Source organism: Podarcis melisellensis, assembly GCF_964234715.1.
Source record: "Podarcis melisellensis genome assembly, chromosome: 3".
NCBI classification, from domain to species: Eukaryota; Metazoa; Chordata; class Lepidosauria; order Squamata; family Lacertidae; genus Podarcis; species Podarcis melisellensis.
In genome coordinates, this window is record NC_138530.1 from 110,101,995 (window position 1) to 110,126,656 (window position 24,662).

General features: G+C 39.2%; 1 protein-coding gene and 1 long non-coding RNA gene across 2 annotated transcripts in view; one reads left to right on the forward strand and one right to left on the reverse strand.

The window, feature by feature from the left end:
* RANBP17 (RAN binding protein 17) overlaps window positions 1–24,662 on the forward strand; it is a 170,003-nt gene that overhangs the window by 27,219 nt on the left and 118,122 nt on the right. The window lies entirely within an intron of this gene.
* LOC309367337 lies at window positions 632–18,017 on the reverse strand. The gene is made up of 3 exons (XR_014167056.1): window positions 17,014–18,017; window positions 2,286–2,573; window positions 632–951 (listed from the first exon to the last, which is right to left on the reverse strand). It is a non-coding gene; the product is annotated as an uncharacterized lncRNA (long non-coding RNA).

Below are 24,662 nucleotides of genomic sequence, written 5' to 3' on the forward strand. Positions count from 1 at the left end.
CTGCTCCTTTTAGTAGAGGGAGATTATCTGCTCTTTAGTTCATTGAAAGTAAATTGGGAAGCTGTTTGGGCAAAGGAGCTGAAACTGCTGTTCATGGAACAGAGTGTGGAACTGGTGTGACTAGATTGTAGATGAATGTGATTTTTATCTCTGACATATTTTCTGTATTTCTAGTCAAGTTCATTTCAGGGTGCTGTATGAAAGTACTTCACTTTTTCAATAGTTGTATTCATTAAACAGTTTGAGATTACATTGCATTTTGTCTTTTATTTCAAGCATTTAACAGAGTTTGCTATATTGTATTATATTTCACAGCTGGGTATGCAGGATTTATACTTTTAATAGTTCTGTCCTTTTGACAGTTACTCATTTATTCGGTTTCTACTGAATTTCTCACACCACTTGGCTTTTCCTGCATTTTGACTAGAGAAGAAAGAAATAGTAAGATACATTCTTTAAGGAAAAAGTACCGGTAGTTAATTCCTCCTATCTTAAGGGGACACTCCTAATACAGATATTATACAGACCTGATCAGCTGATCTTGAGAAAGACTGAAATAGTTTTTGCTTGTTCTCCAAAGCAAATATTTAGCAGGAAGACAGTGATGAAAGACTAGACACAGCAACTGGACTTTCTGATTACCAGATCAGTATCATGATTTTTATTCTCCCCTTTTGGTGTACGCCTCTTTTTAGAGATACTTAATGTTGAGTCCCGTGAAGAAAAAAATAAATTAAATTCTGTACATGGACACTCAAAGTGGGGACAGGGGTGCACACACAATCCGCACCCCAAAGGTGGTCCTCCATAGTCACCGGCCTTTGCCTTGTTGTGTAGGAATGGTCTTTGAGGGGCCCCTGCTTGTGTTTACTTGAAGCCGGGTTGCTGATCACATGGAGGAGTCTAGTCTCATTCAAGCAAACGTGAACAGGAACTCCCTGCAGACTTTTCCTATACAACACAAGAGAAAGCAGAGAACTGACCGTGTGTGTTCAATGCAGGCAAGGATGTTTGGGACTGGACTTATAGATGAACCCCTGTGCGCTCAGAGATTTTGTGTGTTTAGGCAAATTCCTGAACACAGAACGTGTTTCTGTTTTGAGATGTGAACAGTGGCAAACATTTACTGGTCCTTGACTGTGGCAGTAAAGATTTGATTTGATAGTGACCAACTATAAAATTCCTTTTCCTGTTGCTGAAGAAGTCAAGGGTGTTGCAAGCTTGTCTAGTTTGAAGTACGTTTTTTCTAATGCTTTAATTTTTGTAGTTTCTTTTGGCTATTTTTGTTTTCACCTGATGTCATCAAACTGAGAATTGTTACCGCGGAAGAGCACATTAGTTTCATTAAAAGGAAACAATCATGTAATGAAGCAAAGCAGTAGTCTGTGAAACCCTTGGGCTGCCCTCTCTGCTTTGTTGCATATGCATATTTCCTAGGTCTGGGCATATTGACCCTGCTGCCATAGCTCCTGTTTAACCAACTAGTTTTAACTAGTTAAAAAGATGGATAGAAATCAGAGTAAGGTAAAGGGTAAAGGGACCCCTGACCATTAGGTCCAGTCGTGGCCGAGTGCTCATCTCGCTTTATTGGCCGAGGGAGCCGGCGTACAGCTTCCGGGTCATGTGGCCAGCATGACTAAGCCACTTCTGTTGAACCAGAGCAGCGCATGGAAATGCCGTTTACCTTCCCGCCGGAGCAGTACCTATTTATCTACTTGCACTTTGCCGTGCTTTTGAACTGCTAGGTTGGCAGGAGCAGGGACCGAGCAACGGGAGCTCACCCCGTCGCTGGGATTCAAACCGCCATCTCTTCTGATCAGCAAGTCCTAGGCTCTATGGTTTAACCCACAGCGCCACCCACGTCCCATTTAATCAGAGTAGATGCACTGAAATGAATGGACCTAAGTTGGTCATGTTCATTAATTACAATGGGTGTACTCAGAGTAAAATGCCTTTTCAGAGAACCCTATCTTCATTGATTTCTTACAGGAACACTGTGTGCCTGCTGTGGCCTCCCTTTAGATAGGATGCACTGTAAACGATATTGGATGATATTGGATAACTTTCAAGCGCTGATCAGCTTGGAATCATAGAATTGAAGAGTTGGAAGGGACCCCAAGAGTCAACTAGTCCAATCCCCTGCAATGCAGGAATAATCCGGTATGCTTAACATTACCGTAGCTGGACGGTGGCATACCTAACACATCCCTTTGGGTAAAAATTGCAGGGGAAGGTGGGTGGTGGTAGATAGCAGTTTTTAGGGGTTCTAGTGAATCGTTACTCACTGATTCTTCCCTCAGATAATGAAAGAGGAGCCCAAAGACAGATCTAGTCCAGTATTCTGTTTCTGATGGTGGTGAAGAAGATGCCTAATGGAAGTCCACAAGCAGTATTTGAGGGCAAGAGGCCTCTTCTGTTATTTCCCTTCAGCAGCTGGTATTCAGAGGAAATCTACTTCTGAATATAGCCAGGATCAAGTTGCTTTGTGATCCAGGTTCACCAGAATAAAACTTGACCACCACCACACTGTGAATCAGTATTGGATCCTTAACACAATCCAGTTGAGCATGAACCTGTGAAAGGATGAGAGAACTTGTCTTGTAAATCTATTCTGAATATAGTGTTTCTGAGATCTGGCGGGCAATAGAGGTGTGTAGTTGTGGGATGGTGGGACTGAATAACAACAAAATCCTGGTCCTTTCTTTGAATGTCTGGGTTTAACGTTTCTGGGATAAAATGAAACAATATGATCTCTAAAGCATTTTTTTAAAACTAAAGGCCCGGTTATGTCTTTGTTTTTTTATCTCCCCCTGCTATAGCAGCAACTGTAGCAGCAGATGGCATTATATCCCTACAGTAAATCCTGGGCTATATATTGCCTGCATAGATATACTCTTATTGATTAGAAGGATTCATGTTTGGAAACAGAAGTAAAGAGAGATGTAAAAATGGATCTAGTTAAGATGACAACCATTTATATGGCTATTGAAAGTAGCTTAAATTAACTGAAAGTGATATTTATAAACTTGATAAAAAGATTGTCTGCGTTCTTCAGCCTCATTGAGACACTGCTGGGGATCCTTTTTAAGCTGAACTTTGACAGATTTTTTTAAAAGATGCATTTTGTAAGCAACTGATAAGGGGAGGCTTAGTATCCAGTTTAACCAAAGAAACCACACGGTCATGCTTTCCGTAATATAGCAAACACTTTAGTATGCTTGCTGCAAATCTGGAGGGTTTGGAGAATACTAACAAAGGTCCTGCTCTGCATACTGCAATGGCGAGTTCTAAAAATAGCCTATACCTAAGCTGTCCTTGGTTGTACGAAGGGCCAAGTTGCAAATGTTTGACTAACCATGCAAACAGTCAGTGATCATTCTTTCAGATAGCTATGCTCAGACGCATAGGTGGAAAACTGTGGTGCTGTAATGCTATAGAACATACGCTGGGTGTACCTTTTTCTGCACGTAGAGCTTTAATTTGTTAACCTTTACATCTGTATTTTCTCCCATGCAAATTATACACGTTCTTTATATATATTTATCTATTTATTTATTTATTTATTTTATTTAATGTGGTTATTTCATTCTGTTGAGGAAATATAAGCAGTAGGGAATGATCAGAAGCCCAAGTGGGGAAAGACTCCCTCTGTTCTATGTATTACACATTTATATTGTTATGGTTTTTAATGATATTTATGAGATTGCATTTCAGCATAATGTGCTCCCCAAGTAGCGCTTGGTGAAAAAGAGAGGGAAGGAATCAAAAATATTCAATTGACTGTGGATGTTTTCTCTCTTCAGGGCACCAGGTTTATCCTTCCATTTAATTGCCCTCTGCTTTATGCAGGAAATAAATGACCTTGCAGGGGTAACGGAGAAATATATGTCTTGAAGATTAACAGTGGTGAGAAAATATTTACATTTGTCCTGTATAGTTAGAGGCATTGATAATAAGCACTCTCAACAATGCTTAGATTATTTCAGTTTGGAGTGTTTAACAACCTATAAGATTTAATCCAACTACGGTAAGTCATACTTAGAGTAAACCAACTGAAATCAATGTGTATGATTAACGTTAGACCATTGATTTCAATGAGTGGTACTCAGTGCTAGTCCGACTCTGAGTGGACCCATTGAAGTAAGCTGGAATGACTTAATTTAGGTTCATTAATTTCAGTAGTTCTACTCTGAGTAAGATTTAGTTGAATACAATCCAGTAGATTTATTATGAGTTACGCTTTACTTGGATACAACCCACAGATTTTGGAGATGAGTATAACCACTTGTGGGACACGGGTGCGCTGTGGGTTAAACCTCTGAGCCTAGGGCTTGCCAATCAGAAGGTCGGTGGTTTGAATCCCCACAACAGGGTGAGCTCCCGTTGCTTGGTCCCTGCTCCTGCCAACCTAGCAGTTCGAAAGCATGTCAAAGTGCAAGAAGATAAATAGGTACCGCTCCAGCGGGAAGGTAAACAGCGTTTCCGTGCGCTGCTCTGGTTCGCCAGAAGCGGCTTAGTCATGCTGGCCACATGCTTAGTACGCCGGTTCCCTCGGCCAATAAAGCGAGATGAGTGCCGCAACCCCAGAGTTGGCCATGACTGGACCTAATGGTCAGGGGTCCCTTTACCTTTACCTTTATAACCAGTTGTAGGAACAGAAATAGCTTTAAAAGCCAGAATGATCATTGGTGATGCAATAGTATTGGTTTAAATACTACATATTGTTACCTATGCTCACCTATAGCCATAACTGTTTGTAAGGAATGCACATCATAATTTAATTTGACCATAGATGCCTATTAAACAGCTTTCCTCATATTTTCATTTATTTTAATATAAAGGGCTTAAAATTACTGTATAAAAATTAGAAACAACACACCCTTATCTTAGGCTTTCAATCTGAATATAGTCTCCTTTGGAATGTGATTTAAAGGGCATGAGTGATTGTCCTTTCCGCAGTATTGCAGCTGGTGGCGCTGTGGTCTAAACCACTGAGCCTCTTGGGCTTGCCGATCAAGTGAGGTCCTGTTGCTCTGTCCCAGCTCCTGCCAACCTAGCAGCTTGAAAGCTCACCAGCGTAAGTAGATAAATAGGTAACACTGTGGCAGGAAGGTAAACAGCATTTCCATGCCCTCTGGCACTTGTCATGGTGTCGCATTGCGCCAGAAGCGGTTTAGTCATGCTGGCCACATGACCTGGTAAGCTGTCTGTGGACAAACACTGGCTCCCTCGGCCTGAAGAAAGATGAGCGGTGCACCCCATAGTCGCCCTTGACTGGACTTAACCATCCAGGGGTTCTTTACCCTTTTTAAAACCTATGTTGAATCAATCCATCTGCTAAAAAATATGAAGACCAGATTCTCCCTGATCCATAAGATTGGAACTTGTTTTATCTGTTTGAATCCTCTGTATTGCTATTTTGTTTGCTTTTATATACTTTTACTGCTGTTTAGTTTTAGGTTTCATTTTTGTTTTCGTTTTAATAATATATATATATTATATCATTACAGTGTATCACTTAGAGATTTTTGAAATACTAAGTGGTTTATAAATGCTGATAGATAGATACATAAATAGATAGATAGATAGCAATGTTGAGAGGCGTTTTCATTCCCCATTTTGGTCTACATGTTTTGGTGTGGATTGCACAGCATTATCAAATGCCAACATTAGTCTTGTTTTTGCAGTTAGTGTCATTCTGTTAGACTGAAGATCTGTGGTCGTATAGCTTGACACAGATAGTATGGTTGCTTCTTCTTCACAAATTGCATCTTCTAGCACTCAAGACAGTCTCATAGTTTTGCTAGTTGTATTGACGCTAGTCGTAGACTGAATGGTTGACAAGGCATATTCATCCTGATGATCCTTTTAAACTCTTATTTGCGAGAGGGAGTTTGCTGTTGGTGTTCTAGAACCAACTGAGCATGTTCTGAAACCTGTTGAGTGTTGAAATGACTTGCATGTTCTCGTTTATGCAGATGGGGCTCAAAAAGTTTCCAAAACAAGGCAAAGCTTTATTAGGCTGCACACAGTGTGTAGATCAGGGATGTCCAACTTCCAAGAGACTGCGATCTACTCCCACTAAAAAACACTGACAGTGATCTACCCATTGTATTGACCAGAGTTGTTGAGCTTTTTTGGGGGGGGCAGGGTCCCGTGATCGACCAGAGACACCCCGCGATCGACCAATAGATCACAATCGACCTGTTGGACATCCCTGGTGTAGATCAGTGCCGGGGGACCTCGGGCCCAGAGTTTGAATGTGGCCCACCAGTCGCCACTGTCTAGCACTTGCAATTCTCCCCAGGTCACAGCTTCTGTGGCTTGGCTTTGCCTGGCTGGAATGTGTTCTTCAATTCTGGTAATACCTCTTACTTTTCTGGATGTGAATAAAGAGAGGTATGTGAAAGTACATAGAAGCTAGCCTACTGCACAAGGTAATATTTACACTCATTGTTCCGCCCCCTTTTCTCCTGATTGTGGCCCTTGGGCTGAGCATGATTTGGAAGACCCAAGGATCTACAGCACATTGTTTCTGTGAAGAGGTGCTATAAAGCAAAGATGAATCTGTGAAGCATAATTGCGAAGGACATTTGGAGCAGGGAGTAGAGTTTCTTGGAAAATAATACTAGAAAGAACCCCCCCAGTGCAGGTGATTTAGAAAAGAAATTGTTAGTAATCCCTCACTCCAAAAATATAGAGACATTGAGAAAGTTGATGATTGTTTCCTGGAAAGAACAACTAAGTATTTTAATTGTAATTCCTGTTTTAATCTCACTTTCCTGTGTGCAGTTTCTATCTGTGCTTGATAATTGTGGAATAAAAATACAAAATATAGGAACATAAATGTCCAGGATGTTAAAGAAAATTTTCTTTCTTTATCGGTACAAGTTTCATATTGCAAACAGAATCTGTATATATTCTGGCAGTTTACTTTATTTGGAACTGGAATGGTTTAAAATAAAAAAATTGCTCACTATTGTGCCTCTGGTTTTCTTGTTAATCCTAGTTTATAAAATACTGTATTTTTGCAAGGCTACAGAAGTGATTTTATACTAAACTTAACATTTCTAATATTTTTGCAGTGCATTTCACAGTGTATACAAATGCATTGGCTTCATTGGGACTAGAAAAAATGAACATATATGGTTCATATTGTAATCAGGGATTTGTACTTTTAGTGGTTAATTACATTAAAATGTGTTCAATTTTTATTTTTAATGAGCTGAGCAGAAATATACCTCATTTTATTACTGGAAAGTAAAGGATTGCTGTTCTGACAGGTGGTGGAAATTAGCAGGCATTTTTGAAATTGTGTTGTGTGACCAGGAATTGGATCTCATTTTAATTCATCTTTTCTCAACTGGTAAATGAGGTTAATGCCATACATATTCAGCTGATATGGATGAAGAAATTGATATAAAGTAGATCAAGATAGCTAGAGGGCTGCTTTAATTTATAGGTAAAGAGGCAGTGATAAATGGAAGCAATGTAGTAGTGGTCACTAAACTGCTCAGCCATGAGGGCTTAAATAGCGTTAGCTGCTCATTAAAGGTATTGTCAGGATGCAACAAACAGGAATGTGAAAAGGAATAGCCAACTAATCCTTAATTATCAAAATACAGAAAATACTAATTATATCTTAATTAGTTTTTCTCTTAATGTACTGAAATTGTTACTTTTTGTGTAGCACAAATGGATAGTTATATCAACAATAAATAGGTTGTTTTAATAACTTTCTTGTACCTCCTGGGAAAACTGAATTCCAATTTTTAATATGCAATAATGCTTCTCTAGCCTGTAGGAGATGAAAATTATTAAGTAGCTTTATTTTTTTGAAGATTTTTACAGCAGCTTTGGGAAGAATTATTTCACCATGCATCAATTATTTTTAATTGAACTGAATATTTTTCAGATTGCATTAAATGCCTCTCATTTAACTTTAACATTTAGAGTTGACGGAAGAATTTTAACAAATGGTGGGTTCAGTTGTGCCCCCAAATGTTTTAGGGAAGGGCAGTTGAGATGGCTACATTAGTTTTAAAGTAGGGCTTTTAGGGTTCTTGGCCAAAGTAGGTGAAACTTCACAGAGGTATGACAATGATAAAGATATGTTGGAGTCCGGTTTTATAACGTATTGATTACCAAAGTACCAAACTGTACGTGAGCTGTTATTTAGGGTCAAGAGAAAGAATAGCTGGGATGAACAGATACATTTTGTACTTCCACACATATGAAGTGAACATTGGGCTCACATGGCCCCCATCCCCGGACTTGGTTTGCTCAGATGAACTTGATTCCATAGTTCGCTGTTACATCTGAAACAGTGGACTGTGGCACTTACCCTCTTAATCAGAATAGGAAACCACATTCAACATTGGAGTGTATGAACCTACATGCTGGCAAATACAGTGGTAACTCTGGTTACGTACTTAATTCGTTCCGGAGGTCCATTCTTAACCTGAAACTGTTCTTAACCTGAAGCACCACTTTAGCTAATGGGGCCTCCCGTTGCTGTGGCGCCGCCGGAGCACAATTTCTGTTCTCATCCTGAAGCAAAGTTCTTAACCCAGGGTATTATTTCTGGGTTAGTGGAGTCTGTAACCTGAAGCATTTGTAACCTGAAGCGTATGTAACCCGAGGTACAGCTGTACATCTTACATTGTATTTATGTATGTATGGTTGCCATGGGCTATCTCCCTAAAGTTGGTTCAAGTGGTGTAAAGAACTCATATGCTCAGTCCTCCTGTTGCATTGTAGCTTGGCTTGCTTTATACCATGTCAGACCATTGGCCCATTGATCTTGGTATTGTCAACACTGACTGGCAGCAACTCCTCTGGGGTTTCAGGTAGGTGTTTTACCCAGCCTTAGCTGAAGATTGAACCTGGGAGTACTGGCACTCAGGGAAGAAGAAGAAGAGTTTGGATTTGATATCCTGCTTTATCACTACCCGATGGAGTCTCAAAGCAGCTAACAATCTCTTTTCCCTTCCTCCCCCACAACAAACACTCTGTGAGGTGAGTGATGCTGAGAGACTTCAGAGAAGTGTGACTAGCCCAAGGTCACCCAGCAGCTGCATGTGGAGGAGTGGGGATGCGAACCTGGTTCACCAGATTACGAGTCCACCACTCTTAACCACTACACCACACTGGCTCACTGGAGAGTGCTTCTGAATGGCCTTCTTGCACCAGACAGATCCTTTTGTTCAAAATAGCAAGCCAGTTGAAAATGCCTACTTTGGGAGATCTCCCATCATGGTTGTAAAAAGTATAACTTACTTGGGTTTGCTCAGAAACAGAAGTGGCAAAAGCAGGAATTTTGACTGTTCGGAGGTGATGGGACTTGAAGTTATGGTCATACTGGCATTGCTTGTCTAACTCTGGTCAGAGGAAGACTAAATGTGAAGACTAAAACTGGAAAACATGCATGAAACACACAATAATAATAGGGATAGAGAGCTGTCTTTTGAGAAGTATTACTTGGCATGTCTACCCTAGTAAAAAGCTGAGACTGAGCTTTGATCTGCCTCTGCGAGGATGATTTAACAGTAATAAAGTGCTGGTGTTCATTATCAGTGAATGATTGTGGAAGAAATGAAACTCGGGTGTTCATCCATTTAACCACTGTTTTATACATACTGTTCTATACATATGCATGGAGAAATTGCAGAAATTGACGTGAGCAGTGGACTTCATATATTGCCCATTTGAGATGCATAATCTTCAAGTGGTGGTGGAGAATATGTACAGGTTGGCAATGTCAGTTGGGTAGTGTGCTTATTGGCCGGTCAGCATACGTATTCTCTGCTTGAATGTAATCTATATTGTACAAGTAGTGTGTGAAACTTACATGGAGGTTATGCATATTAGGTGCATAATGTATAGAGTGGTCATTTTGTGTTCTCCAGTATCCATTTATGATTGTATTGATCAGATGGTGAACAATATTCTCTCATGATGCTGTCAATGCTTGGATATTCTCCACATCTTCATGTGAATGTGTACAATCTCTGGTGTGTATGAACTCACAGTAACCCCAACAGATACGAAATTTGGTATTGTATTGATATAAACAAGAAAAGGTAAGGATACACTGGTCAGGATAGCAAAAAGAGCAATTAAAATTATGTGCACAGTCTGAATGAGTCCTAGGTAGCAAGGACCTGGTGATATTCAGCCAAGGGCCTTCGAGTGCTATCTGAGCAAACCTCAGATTATCTAGTTATGTAGACAATGGGAATATTTGGTTCAGTATACTTAAACAAAAACAAAACAAACTCCAAAGGATAATTGGGATGAGAAGCTGGAGAATTGGAATTAATGGGGTTACTAAGGGTTGAAATGAAGACTACCAATAATTTTTGAATATTTTAATTCAGCACCTGTCTAATATTGGAAATATTCTAATATCGTATTTTATATTATATGCAGTACTCATGATAGCATCCCAGGTACCAGGAAGTTCTCTTGCTTTCCTGTTTCCTTCAGTACTCAACTTGTTTGTTTATCTTTTGGTCCAGTTTAGATTCTTTTTGGCTCCCATGAGCATGCAGGTGGATTTGCCACCAGGCTGAATTTGAACGGACACATTGGTTATGAAGTGGTACTTCCATCTTTGAGTGCGTGGTGGACATGCAATTGATGTGATTAGCAAAATTTGCTCCTGCTCCAAAGATGTTCACCGTTGGAACATCATATCTCATCATCATAGGGGTTCCAAAACCCTTGGCACAGGGTCTACAAAGTATCATGTGTCTACTACTTTGTTTACTTGGTGTAGATTTCAGCTAATGAGTCATGTCAGTGGAAGTCCTGAGCAGGAACTTCGACTAGTGCAATGGGGCTTTCCCACCCTATTCTTCCCTAAGCCTGCCCACTCCCTCAGTTGGCATTCAAGGAGGAGATAACCTCTGGAACAACATTCCATCTGGTGAGCCAAGATACTTGCACTGATGGAACAATCATGAAAGTGCAGTGTTGAATTCTTCTCTATCTGAGAACAAAGGTATTACATTGGAATGTTCATGCTACTGAAGTGTTACACCACTGCTTTTACTTGCTTAGCTCTAAGATGAAGTTCCTTTCTCTTTAAAACGTCCGGAAGATTGATCTGGTAGATTAATTTACTTTAGTGCTGTTGATGGACTTATTCAGCAATTCAGGCGACAACAAAGGAAGGTAGAACAATTCCTATTAGTATGAATTTACTGAATTGGGCTAGATGATCATACTATTATCCGAGAAAGGCACTGATAAGCTAATTGTTGTTATCAGAATCCTGGAACGTTCCTGATGCATATTTTATGCTTTCTTAGAAATGTATCATTAGAATAGGCCAAAATTCTTGCTGAAATTAGAGACAATGACTATGCCATAAAGTATACATAGAACTGACTTAAAAAACCCACATCTGATATAATTAAAGTACAGTTTCAGCAAGCTTTCATGTAGGTCGTAAGCCAAGATAGGCAGTGCATGAACTATTCAGTCCATACCTGAGCAATTTGTTGCTCAGACTGAGGATCCAGGTCAGAGTCGGCTGCACTGTAGGGCCAGATTCACTCCTAATGGTGCCTGATCTCTGTTTGGGGCTACTTGGTGCAATAACACCCTCTGACCATCTGAAGAGGTCAGGCTAGCCATGTTCTTTGCTTCCAAGTAACCATAATTGAGCCAGGAGTAAAGTGCCTGGGGTGTGCCACTGTAGCTCCCGGTTCAAAACCTGCAATGTTTTACTGTGTTCTGTGAGAGTTTACTCTAGATCCAGTACTGTTAAAATATATATATATTAATGAAATACAATGAAATTTAGTAATAGTGCATTGCTAAATTTATGGGTCATATAGAACCAGAGAGAGCTATAAACGCTGCATTAGAGTGTGTAAGGTTATAAATTCAAAATGGTGTACAACAACAGAACATTAGAACATAATGGCTTTACTGCTGAAAGTATGGCAATACTCAGCAAGAGTATTAGGCTTGTCCTATTATAATCATCATGTCGTAACACTTTTTCATCCAATTAATGTAAAATCTTCAACCAGGTACTAATTAAAACCTTGATCTCTCTCTCCAGTCTCTGCTAGCTCCACCCACTGTGCCTAGTTATGCTACCTATATGAATACTTTTCATTTTTTATTACGCGATTGCCATGGAAATCCTGATTTCGGTGTTTTCTGTTGTCTAGAGTTTTTAATAATATGTTCTATATCTGGTCTCTAAAATGCTTAGCTCAGTTCTGGCTTAGCTTTTATTTTGCAGCAGCTAATAAAGGCATATTATCTTGTTCAGGCATTGTAATTATTGAAATGTGTGTGTCCATTAACTGCAACATTAGGCTGTGGATATAATTACTGTCTAGAGCCAATATCTTTGCAAAGCTGCATCTTCAGTGCTTTGAAGCCATAAGCAACATTTGTGAAATAATATTTAAATGATTCAGAATTTTATCTTGCAGATTGAAATGTAGCACTGCTTGCATTCAGATGATTGTGTTTATAAGTCGGTCATTAGCAACTATATTATCAGGTTATCCTTGTATTAAATTTTTTTTGTATTTGAGAGAAGTTACTATTGCCCCAAATAAAATAATTATATCAGTAGGTGACAGTTATTATGTATAAAAGCATTGCTGATAAATCATTGAGAGAGCTTTAGAGGTAGTTAAGAATTATATACTGTAGCAGCAGAGGCTCAGCTCTTTCCAATCTAGGATACTCCCTTTTTTCAGAAAAGACTGATGTAACTCTGGGCCAGGAGGACATTATTTTGCCTCTCCATGAACTGTTTACATGAAACAGCATTTTTTATTTGGGATGGTATTATTTCTGGATAAAAATTGGAAGCACACCACTCACCCTTCTCTGCGAAAGCAGAAAAGCCTGGTCTTACCCTCCTCTTTGATCAGAGTTTGGGGATGAGACAGTGCTTCTAGGCAATGGTCATCCTTCTGGGATCTCCCCCCCCCCCCATGTTTGTAGACTATGATGGGGAAATACCCAGTGTCTCCTTTAAAATTATGCCCTGACCCTGAGGGGTATAGAATGAATGAATGTGTAGCCAACATGGTGGTGGCATATTTCTTGAAGGCTCCAGCACATCATTTGGGAATTGATGCTTGGGGATCCACAGGAGTCACTACAGCTGGAGAAATTCCACTTGAGTAGGGTTGTTTGCTGTGTTGAATCCTTTCCAGAGCTGCCCTCAGCGACTGTATCTAAAGGAAGATTGTGGCAGCAACAACTGTGCTCAGCATGGAAATCCCTGGCTTGGCAAGTGTTATGATGGGAAACTCTGGAATCTCTTCTTCAAAAGAGAAGCTGAGCACAGGAAAAATAGACCTTTTTTTTAGAATGGATTTTAGTGGAAAGCCATCCTGCCAGTCCAAGAAACCAGGCCTTCCCAAAGATTTAGACATAACCATACCTAAAACATAGGGAAAAACATACACCTGCAGTCATGGAAATGGCTGTGGCTCCATGTGTATATAGCACGGTTCATGCTAATCTAACTCTATTTTGTGATATACTGTACTAGTGTGCTGATTTGTATGGCAGAGTTTGACAATGTGAACTCGCCCTTTAGACTTTAGGGAAAACAAAACAAGTTCGGTAGGTGGGAATCTTACTTGTTTCCAAGTACACATTGTGTAATATTCACATGCGTATTCCTTTTTTGTCTTCTTAAAGTTTCATGGAAGGAGATAATCTTTAGTTTAAAGTGTGGTTTTATTTCTTGGAAGCTATGAAGAGAGTCACTGCTGGACTGATTCCCAGATGTGAGTTTGTGTAAATACCTCTTCCCAAGGCAATGTTCAGGTACACTTGTTGGCGCAGAGTGGAGGAGCCTGATGGTTTTACTTATATAAGAGATTGCTCAGATTACTGATTGAAAGTATTAATCGGCAAGGGCATCTATTAAACATTCATGAGTAATGTCTGCAGATTTTAGCAAATTCCTTTCATTTAAGCAAAGATTATTATTGCTTTATTACTAAGTAATGTTTTGCGCTGACGGCAATAAGTGTGTGTGTGTGTATATATGGATGAGAAAATGAGAGATTTTTTAATTTTTGAAATCAATTGGTAAAATAAAATTGGATATGAAATGGCAGAATAAGAATGTAAGGATAACCTGCTGGATCAGGCCAGTGGCCCATCTAGTCTTGCATCCTGTTCTCACAGCAGCCAACCAGATGCCTGTGGGAAACTGTTAGAATTCCTGCTCCATGATTGCAGTCATGGGATTGTTGTCTGTCACATGATGGTATATGTTTTGACTCCACAGAGTGGGAAGTGACGGAGACAGGATGTTTGTGTTCCTGTGTTCCGTGAAGTGAGACTATTGTCCTTTGTTCATTCTCTTTGCTGTCTGATGCTAGAGAGAGAGGGAGTCATGTTGCAGTCCTCCGTGTGTGTTTATATTTAAATAAAGTAGATTAGCCAAAATGCTGAGGTCTGTCACGCAAGCTGCGAAGTCTCTGCGGATCCCTAAGTGTGCTGATATCTGTTGACATCGGTTGCTGTGATGTTTGGGCAGAAGAAAACTTTTTAAGCTCCTGACCGACCAAAAGGGAGGGGACGTGCCCAGTCCTACTCGAGTGTAGGATGAGCTCCTGACAGAAACTAGGGAACAGAACATGAGCACAAGAGCATTTTCCCCTCCCATGGTTTTTAGTATTATTATTCAGAGGCATTGCTGCCTCAAGCTGTGGAGGTAAAGCATAGCCGTCAAGGATAGTAATCATTGATAACCCTCTCCTCCGCCAGTTTGCCTAATCCTCTTTTATAGCCATCCGAGCTGGTGTCCATCACCGCCTGCTTGAGGAGTGAGTTCCATAGTTTGATTATTAGCCGCATGAAGAAGTACCTCCCCCCTTTAAATATATCTTTATTAATTTAAAATAAATACATTTATGAAAAAACAAACATGCATACAAGTAAACAAACATACAATCAAACAAACAAACAAACAAAGAAACAAACAAACATATAACAGAAGAATCAAACAAACCACCACACTATTAAGATACACTGTATTTTTCGCTCTATAAGACGCACCAGACCACAAGACACACCTAGTTTTGGGAGGAGGAATACAAGAAAAAAAATATTCTGAATCTTAGAAGCCAGAACAGCAAGAGGGATCGCTGCGCAGTGAAAGCAGCAATCCCTCTTGCTGTTCTGGCTTCTGGGATAGCTGCGCAGCCTGCATTCACTCCATAAGACGCACACACATTTCCCCTTAAATTTTAGAAGGGAAAAAGTGAGTCTTACAGAGCAAAAAATACGGTGACTACCTTTTTTTCTTATCTGTCCTGCACCTTCTAACATTCAACTTCATTGGAGGTCCATGAGTTCTAGTGTTATGATAGAAGGAGGGAAACTTCTCTCCACCCACTCTCTCCATGCAATGTATAATTTTGTAAACTTCTGTCATGTCACTTCCGAATCTCCTTTTGTCTAAACTAAAAAGTCCCAAATGCTGTAACCTTTCTTCACAGGGGAGTCGCTCCCTATAGCAGTCATTTTTATTTTATTTTTATTTTCCGCATTCTGCTGTTTTGTTTGTTGGCCTAAGCACTAGATTTGTATGGCAAACTTAGGGAATCCCATTCCCTCTCTTGTGATTATCTACCACTTTAATTGAACGTAGCTGGTTGACTCTCACTCTTCTGGACTATTACTGCTCGAAGACTAAGAGACTACTTCTATCTCTTGTTAGAGGTTACCATAGTTTATTACGGCAGGAACAGGCATCAAGCTCCATGCTCTGCATTCCTCTCACAATCTGGCTTTACAGTTTTCCACTCTGTCTAGAAAATTAAACTCGGATTACGTATTGGTCAGCATCAAGAAGCCCGTAAGATTACAAAACATAATCCAAGCCTGCATTGTTCAGCATAGTAGATGTGTGTAGACTTCCCACAGTGCCTACAAGACTCTCTGTTTCCTGCCCCTTCTGACTGAGATGGAATTTTAAAAGGCTCTAAAAATTTTTAATAGGCACTAGGTTCTCCACTACCTGTCCCTGAACCTACTGCTGATAGCTGTGCAGGAGGCTGGAAGAATCTTAAAAATTGACATCTTTGCTCCAACCAGCTTTCTTCTACCTGCACTTTCTGCTCCCTCCCATCCTTTCCTGCTGAGCCAGAGGTGTGCATTTTTGCTCCCCTTCCCTCTCCAAACACTGCAAAATGGCTGTCTGGAGGAAGCAGGCAGAGGCAGCAGTATGAGGCAATTATTTCTTTAAAGTAAAATATTTCTGTGCCACCCTTCATTAAAAAAAAAACCCAGAGTAGGCTCCAGGCAATATAATCTGATCTTCATAAAATAAATAAATTAAAATAATAAAATATACAATATCCACCATAACTCAGACAACTTTACTAAGAGCTTGTTATTATTCGCCCGAGCATTCACTTGTTATTAAGCAGTTCTTGGAACAGATAACTGAAACCAATCAGAGTTGGTATTTCTCTTATTTCAGTGGTTATTTCCAAAGGCTAGGTGCCACTACAGAAGAGGCCCTCCCTCTGCTCGCTGTAAGATAGATTTGTGGAGGTGGTGGAACGACCAAGAGGAGGACCTGATTTGATCTCAATGGATGGGTTGGTTTATATTGGGGGGGGGCAGTCTCCCAGGTAATCCGATCCTAAATTGTTTGGGGCTTTATCCATTAACAAACTAGCTTTAAACTTGGCCTGAAATTGGTAGCCAATGTGGTTATTTGTGGAATAGTAGGTAGTTTCACCCAGCAACCTTTCCTTTGCCAGTTGCTACAAATGGTAAATACAAAGCTTTTGTTTTATCTGCGTGCAAGTTTGAAGTGTCTGTGTGCCAGGAAAGGATGAAACAGGACTACCTAGGTCTCCCTAGAAGTAGGTCATTTTGTTATTGGCCACACTCACAGAGTAGTCGTTTTGTGCTAGTGTCCACAAACCTTTTTCAAAATTTGAAATGTGCTCACAGGTTGGGGACCCCTGACCTAAGAAATAAACGGGAAATACTTACATATATCCCCAGGTTAATGAGGAGCAGGTTGTTCAGGACGAATAGTCTGTCTTTGAAAATAATTTGGACTACTTTTGATATTGTGCTCAATCCACCAAGCAAGGTGCAGATCAATCTGTGAGTGAAAGGTGCCTTTCACATATGGGTGGGCTTTTTTCGGAGTCAACTCCTTGTACCCCTGCTGGTCACTGTGGCATACTTTTCCTATTATACTCCATAATTTATATGAATTCGTTAGCTGGACATAATCTAGTTAATAACAGTGTTCAAAAGTCTCCCTTCAGGTGCCGAGTTACAATGCATTTTGTATCATTCCTGCCACCTCAAAAAATGGGTGTAAAGGGTTGAGCTGGGGTTTGAATTCAACATGAATTATTGCATCATAAATGTACATATCAAGCCTTATTGTGATGTCTTACTCCTCCTATTACATCACCATGTTTTGTTCAAATAATTCAGTGGCCCAGAGGGAGACGTTTGCAATCAGACACACAGAATGCCAAGCAGGCAAGTTAAACCAAATGGTCAGAACATGTGGGATTTAGTTTGGGGACAGAAGCACAGGTGTCTGTGATCTCTTAAAAGTTTGACTTATGTGTCATATCTACTGGGCCTAACTATTTAATGGCTTGTATAAGATTTGAATTAGGACATCCTGGTCTTTATAACTTCAGTGTCTTAACCGCTGGACCACTTGAGTTGAATTTAAATGAACAGTACTAGAATGTGAATAAGAGCATTCTTGACTAATTTATTAACAGTGGTTTGGTGCTGGTTTTTCTCCTAGATCTATAGTTGTCATGTATGCCAGGAAATATCAGAGGCTAACTGTACTTCTAGAAAATGTTGCATATTACCTCCTAGATTTTTCTGTTCTAAGAGACAACCTGTGCACCAGACCCTGCGCCTAGATGCTCAAAACTGCTTTTTATCAGTGGGGTTTTTGATCCAGTTTCCAGATTCTTGCAGGTATTCCAGTAATAGCATACCAGAAAGACTTCTTGTTTTTCAGCACCTCACAGCCTGTTGGGGGAACTGGAACTGGTAGAACAAGAGGCTGGTTGCAAGGTCAGTGCTACCCACTGAAAGGTCTTAAAGTCTCAGCAGAAATGATCCAAAACAAAATTCTTATGTTAATAATAAGTAATAAATGAACATTCCTTTCAAAAGCAAAAAAGAAGGGGCCTTGCCACCAAGGAGCCTACAGTCTAAATATGTGCCTTCAGATTGGTTCAGAAGTTTGTTTGTTTGTTTTAATTGTAGTTCCAGATAACTATGGCTGCAGTCCTAATACCACTTAACTGGGAGTAAGCCCCATTGAAAGCAACAGGACTTACTTTGAGTAGGATTGCACTGAAAATCTTTATATCATTGGGAAAACTATCAAATTGGCACTCGTAAAATACCATCAGAAGGTTTTCTTTTAGACAGTCACTTTTTTTTGTAACTTGTGAGGTCTTGAATTCTTAACATAATTTTTGACGGTCAGTTTTCATTCAAGAGTTGCCTTATTTGAGTTCACCACTTCAAATTTTATAAATATAACTTCTTGCTGGCTGTTACATTTGGTATGTTAATCAATGGAAGATATATTTTTTAATTCGCTCTGCTGTGGTAAATACTGAGAAAACTGGTCCATTTTAATTTTAGGAAGAAACTATTTATTTATTAAATTTATATACTGTTCATCTGAGAATCACAGGGTGCTTTACAATATAGAAACACAAAAATACATGGCATAAAAGCAAACAAGACAATAACACATGCACATAGAGGTCATAGATTGTTCAGTTAGCCAACTATTGACGAATACAGATATCAAAGGAATATAAAAAGGGGGAATGCTTTATTTATTAACCTGGAGTGTTAGCATTAACTATGGAATAATAATAATAATAATAATAATAATAATAATAATAATAATAATAATTTTATTTATATCCCGCCCTCCCCAGCCAAAGCCAGGCTCAGAGCGGCTAAAAACAGTAAAATAATACAATACAAAATAATAATACAAGGAGACTAGTGCAAAAAGTCTCCTATATGAAATGTTTTGAGTTTCCTCTTTGAGACCTCTAAAGGAATATCCATAATATGAAGTTATTCTCCAGATCTTAAATTTTAGTTACATGATACACAGCTGGCATTATCTTTGAAACATCTGGTGGGTGTGCACTGTAGGTTGTATGAACCGTTTCCATTTTCTAGGGGGATGAGCCTTGGCAGTATTAGAGCTGGTGTCAAGAGGCTGCATTGGAAGTTGTCCCACAGAAGACTTCCGGGTCATGTGGCCATCATGACTAAGCCGCTTCTGGCAAACCAGAGCAGCACACGGAAACGCTGTTTACCTTCCCGCTGGAGTGGTACCTATTTATCTACTTGCACTTTGACATGTTTTCGAACTGCTAGGTTGGCAGGAGCTGGGACCCAGCAATGGAAGCTCAGCCCGTCACGGGGATTCGAACCGACGACCTTCTGATCGGCAAATCCTAGGATCTGTGGTTTAACCCACAGCGCCACCCGCGTCCAGAATAGTAATAAAAGTTGAGCATAGTCGTCAGCATAGTCTGCACTGCAATCGAATTCCCAGTCAAGAGTGTTGGTCTGTCTAGCAGAGTATTGTCTATTTTGATTGGCAGTGACTCTTCAAGGTTCAGGCAGAGGTATTTCCTAGCTCTGTTGAGATAAGAGTCCCATTGAAGAATGCATGCATACACATACATATATTAGGGCTATTGGCTGATTAAATAATTTTTAATTGATCATAGGCCTTGATCATCCATTGAATTGGACACAGACCTTTTATACAATTAATTGGATACATTTAATTTTCATATGATAAAAGAACCTCCCTGTGGTGCCTCTGAGAGATATTGACAGAGATGTGAGTTATAATAAACAAAAACTGCCACTCATTGGAAGAAAGGCTGTTAATAGTAACACACAGCGACCAAAATAACTTCAGAAATAAATATGCCCTTAATTTTCAGCTCCGTCAGTTAAAAATCTCCCTCTCTGATAAATGAAGTAAAGCTGATATTCTGATTTTAAAGCTTGCAGCCCTAATCTGTATATTTACATTAATCAAAATGGGAATCTACTACGACTATGCTCTCTTTCCATATCTGTTTTTGTTTTATTGCACAGAAGACTGTCCATCTATCTATCTGTGAAGACTTGTAGCAAACCAGTTTGCCCTCCATACTTGAAGATTTTGGTTCCTCTTTTGCTCCATGTGGCAAATGGGTCAAGCCTGTCTTTCATGCATGACGCAAGGTAAGCTAGTAAGAAGACTGGCATTAGAAATGGATTGACCTAATTTTGAAAGTTTAACAATGATTATATTTTGTACATTTCTTTATAGGTGAGCTTAACTGGCGGCCAGAACTGCCCAACATTTGTGTGTGTGTGAATTAATAATTTGTGTCCTTATTCATCTTACAAATACATTGAATGTAAAGTTTGGACTTATTGTGTGATGTTCAGCAATTTAGAATAAATGCATTGTGGGGGGCAGAAATCAACAAGCCATTCCTGTATCATGCGGCACATAACGGAGCGCGTTACTTCCGGGTTTCGCCGCTCGCGCATGCGCAGATGGTCAAAATGATGTCTCACACTTCTGGATGTAAACGGGGCTCTGAAACGGATCCCGTTCGCATCCAGAGGTACCACTCTGTGTGTGTGTGTGTGTGTGTGTGTGTGTGTGTGTGTGTGTGACCTTAGAATTCCGATAACAGTTGTAAGAATGCCGTTTGTTTTATGTCTGCTTTGGTTACTATAATATGTAGTTAGGGCTAGCAGTTTGATATGTATACAGTGCAGGATTTTGCAGAGCACTTGACCATCTGAAAACTCAAATCTTAGAATCCCAGCTTTCATTTTCCTAGTCCCCATGGTTGCAGATATTTTTGTAGGTGTGTAGGCAATGCCTGCAAAAGGTTCGGTTCTGTGTAAAGGAGAAGCATTCAAACAGACTCATTTTCCTTAAGCTTTGAAGTTACACTTGAATCTTGCATGCAAGTCTTTACCAGTTATGTTGTGAGCTTTCTTTGTACCCCTGGCAAGGTGACTGTCTCTATTTAAGATGCACAATTTTATTTTGTTTTAGCCACTGCCTCTTTGGGGGAAACCATTTGGTGTAATGAGTCAAACCACTTTTGTTCACTAGTCTAACAAGTTAATTGATGAAAGGATAGCTGCCCTAATCTATGTATTTAGTCTCTCTGTCTACTTACAAAAGCTACATGAATTAGTACGCATTAGTCCAGGGATAGTTGCTGCCCTATACTATCTGCAGATAAAGGTTTGGGTAATGCACTCAGGTGGTTCTTACTTAAATCAGCCATACTCAGTTATTTGGGCTCTTTTGGGACAATGGGCAAGATACAAATTTAATAATGAATATTTATTTTGACCAGTATGTTATTACAAATTCTCATAGTTCTGGTAAATAGCTTTCATATGACAACTATAAGGCTTTTTTTTCTACAAAAAGAGATGTTTTGTTTTTTGTTAAGAATTATGACTGACCAATGAGCGAGAAAAGGCCTTGCTAATCAATTTTAACATCATATTTCTTCATAATGGCCCTTACTGGAGTCCATTTAATTACTGCAGTGGGAAACCTGTAATGAGTGTTTATATATAATATATAAACATTTTTTTAAACCCTTCTTAACTGATCATGACTTTCTGTATCCTGTCTCACGGTTATAATTTGGGTGGGTGGTGTTATTGCATTCGCGAATGGCTTAATGATGGCTACCTGCTTATTTGCATCAATATAGTTAACCCAAAATAATGTATATATTTGCAATAGTTGTATACCGCTTTAAAAAAAAGAATACATTGATTTTAGTTTTTATTCTCATTCTGTTGTGTCTTACAGACCTTTCTGCAAACTACTAATGGGATGAACACAATATATCACTTTTATAATAGCGAGCTATTAAAGGCAAACATAAAGCAGTCTGAAGGCCATAAGTGCTGCCAACAGCTCCTGCTTTAATGAATTCCCTTTTAGATGTCCATTAAATGCTCATGGCAAATGTACTCATAATGGAAATGGCAAATCTAAATGGGTAGATATGAATAATCCATGGAGTTTAAATTCTGTTTATGATCATCTTCACATTTAGTTTTCAAGACAGCACAGTTTAGTTTTCATTACAGTTTGGAATAAAGAGGACAGGGAGTAATTGATTGCTTCAAGCAGATTAAAATCAATGGTCTTCTTTCCAAAGAACGAGTTCAATGCCATAATTCCAACTTTAAATATTGATTTAGGGAATTCAACACAATGTTTTGTGCTGTTTGAATTTTATATAAAGACAAATATTAATTTTATGTATTATATGTATGTATATAGAAGCACGAAAAGGCTGTTAGCAGTATGTGCATGAGTTAATAGTGATCTATATTAAGTCATTTTGATATTATTGCAGTCATAATGAATCAATGATATTCCCGTCATCATTGTAATACTGTTTGTAACCCATTAGCACAGAGAAATTACAACCCATCATACCTCATTATAGTGATTGAGGGTTTATTACCATATTCTCAAATTGCTTGCTTGCGATAAAACTAAATAGGCACCAGACAACTGTAGGTAGACCATAGACTATGTGTTATCATACTAGGGTAATGAAGGATTGTTATAGCATAATAGGACAAAATCTATGCAGAAAATAAACTTGCCAGTTGAAAAGAGCCAGAGAGTATTTTTTATACTTGTCAGTGTATTAAAGGTCAAACATTTGTTTTCATCATACTGTTTAGCAAATTTCAGGAGTCATACGGCTTTTACACTTGAATAGGTGCTGCATTGGAACCTTTTAAAGCCTTTAGATCACATAACGTGCAACTCGTACATAAACTGACAAGCTCTATGGTGGTATTTAAATAGCATATTTTTTGTTGCAGAACTGTACCAATTATTTTTACTAAATCCCACTGTTCTATTGAGTTATGTGCATTGTTTGAGAGACGGGGACTTATACTCTTAAGAGTCACAATCAAGAGTGACACATTGTATGCCAGAAGCAACTTTTGGGCCCTCCAAACATTGAGGGACTCCCATCTCCCAGTTCGTTGGGACATGCCTTATGGTGCTGATGTGAGTCAGAGTCCCCACCCAGGCAAACAGGGGGCATATGCTATTATTATTATTATTATTATTATTATTATTATTATTATTATTTGAATTTTTTTGGTCACTATCTCTTGCCAAAGGCAGCTCAAAGCAGCTTACAAGCAAAAAAGAAAATAAACAAAAATCTGCATGAATACATTAAAATGCACGGATACATTTAAAACAAACATAAATGCATTTAAATTTCAAACTGGATTAAAAAAAATAATCTACAGGGCAGGTAGAATTGCAAGCATATGCAAGAGTTTATTGTCCTGGGGTAAAATTTGTTTCACATTTTATGTGTGTGTGTTTGTGTGTGAGAGAGTTTTTCTTTGTGTGCTTATGTCCAACTCAGTTCTGGTGTAGTGGTTAGAGTGTTGGACTAGGAACTGGGAAACCAGGGTTCAAATTCCCACTGAGCCATGAAGCTCTCTTGGGTCTGTCACAGTCTCTCAGCCTAGCCTGTCTCATAGGGTTGTTGTAAGTATAACAACAGGGGGGAGGCAAATCATTTTATGCCACCTTGAGATCCTTGGAGGAAAGGTAAAGTATAAATGTAATAATAGAATTAAAAAATAAGTAAAGAGTACAGTTTCTACTGAGCTGCAATAAAATTAGAGCGGGGATGTCCTATGTTATGGTTCGCAAGCCGTGTATGGTTTCTGAGACATTTCTCCTAGTCTGTGCTAGTACTCTTGTGTTGAGTCACACTCTGTCTGGTAAAATGGTGGGGAAAGGTCAAGGAGTGTATTTAAAGGGAAAGCCTTCTTGGTCGAGTGAACTCCCTTTTAATGATGCATTGCTCTCTATCCGAGAGGACTATCAGACTCTTTGTGCATTTGGGTTTTTATATTATCTGAAAAATGTAATATCCAGTTGCTCTTGTCTACTGAGTTGCTCATTTATTTGGCCTTTTCTGAGCAGGTCGTGTAAATGTGGTCTTTTATATCTTTCTAAATGTTCTTGGGACCTTCCTAGTGCCTAAAATGGTGTCCTTTAAGGTACCGTTAGAATGTTTAGTGCACAAATTGTGATAGAGATGCAATAAATAAATGTTCTTTTGCTAGGCTAATAAAAATTTGGCTCGGGAGTTAAGGAATAATTCAGAAGACTTAATAGTTTTATGTTATTGACGGCATTAATCTACTTGAGTCTGAACAGCCCCTGGAAACCGCAATCAAGATTGAGCCTTGTTGCACTATGGATATGAGGCACAATCCAAATGCCTGGCCTTGCAGTGAAGGGAAAGGCTCTGCACATCACACATACAGAATTATGTTGCTTATAGATGATATACAGAAGACCCAGGAGGCCTTGAATATCAAGCATGCTTTGGAACTCCTGGATCATGGTGGTAGTGTGACTCTGTAGCAAATCTGTGCATGCATGTGCTTACTTTTTTGGGACAACTCTGAAAGTCAGGAAGTTTTTTTATGATGGGTATTGGCAGAAAGTGAAGTTTGGTTTGATGCTAGGAGCTGCTATTATGAACCTGGACTATACTGTTGAC